General features: G+C 36.6%; 1 protein-coding gene across 1 annotated transcript in view; it reads left to right on the plus strand.

Annotated features, from left to right (window-relative positions):
• LOC105555157 (canalicular multispecific organic anion transporter 1-like) overlaps positions 1-1,301 on the plus strand; it is a 103,354-nt gene that overhangs the window by 11,189 nt on the left and 90,864 nt on the right. The window lies entirely within an intron of this gene.

Here is a 1,301-nt window from a genome sequence, read left to right on the forward strand (position 1 = left end):
CAGATCCATTTTTGGAGTTACAGAATAGTGTCAAATTATTTCCTAGAACAAATTCAAGCATCAATAATTATATGAATAACTCAATTAAAATGTGCTCAGAAGACACAATAATTAAAAAATTATATACTTATGAGCTTTAATTCATAAGACAATAGCTATCTAGATCATTCTGATGATCAAATAATTACCAAGCCTTTATTAGCAAATATGATCTGTCACCAGTGTATAATAATCATGGCCGGAGACATACATGGAAAAATCTAGTAAGAGTTTTCATAGGTCACAATCTTGTCATTATTTTAACCGGATACACTATTCAATATGTCCTTTTTCTCATATATTAAAAAATTTGTACATTAAACAACTTTCTCCCATCCTGTAATTTTTGGCCAGATTGCTTTCTTTCCTTTTCCCATAACATAATACCTCTTTCCACAAATGTTTTAAAAAGTGATTAATAGTAATAAAATTGATAATGCTACTATGTATTTGCACATTCTAAGTATTCAAATATTACTCATCTATAAAAGTTATATTTCAGCTCATCTTCCTAACAGAATGCCATTGTTTTTCTATTCTCTTCACATGAGTTGGTTGAGATATTTATGTACACTTGTTAATTCTAAATGTAGTCAAAATTTTCTCTAAGATAATAACATTTAAGAGTGGAAATTGTATTAGTCAGTTCTCACCCTGCTACGAAGAAATATCCGAGACTGGGTAATTTATAAGGGAAAGAGGTTTAGTTGACTCACAGTTCCACAGGGCTGGGGAGGTCTCAGGAAACTTACAATCATGGCAGAAGGAGAAGCAAACACGTCCTTCTCCACCTGGCAGCAGGAAGAGGTGCCAAACAAAGAGAGAAAAGCCCCTTATAAAACCATCAGATCTTGTGCAAACTCACTCACTATCACGAGAACGGCAGCATGGGGGTAACCACCCCTGTGATCAGTTACCTCCCACCAGGTCCCTTCCACGACATGTGAGGATTGTGTGAACTGCGATTCAAGATGAGATTTGGGTGGGAACAAAGTCAAACCATATCAGAAGTAATACATTTCACTGTCTGCTTTTTGCTAAGTTAGCCCTGGTTTATTTTACATATAAAACACCATCACTAGTCTCTGAAGTTCTTAATGTTTAACTGCCTGTAAAAATGAGAAATTAATCCTGTTCTGCCCGCTTTGGGGAGTTGTGAGGATCAAATTCATTGATGTGAATGTCCTTTGAAAAGAAACATCAGTCGGCCGGGCGCGGTGGCTCACGCCTGTAATCCCAGCACTTTGGGAGGCTGAGGCGGG

Source organism: Mandrillus leucophaeus, unplaced genomic scaffold, assembly GCF_000951045.1.
Source record: "Mandrillus leucophaeus isolate KB7577 unplaced genomic scaffold, Mleu.le_1.0 Scaffold671, whole genome shotgun sequence".
Lineage (NCBI taxonomy): Eukaryota > Metazoa > Chordata > Mammalia > Primates > Cercopithecidae > Mandrillus > Mandrillus leucophaeus.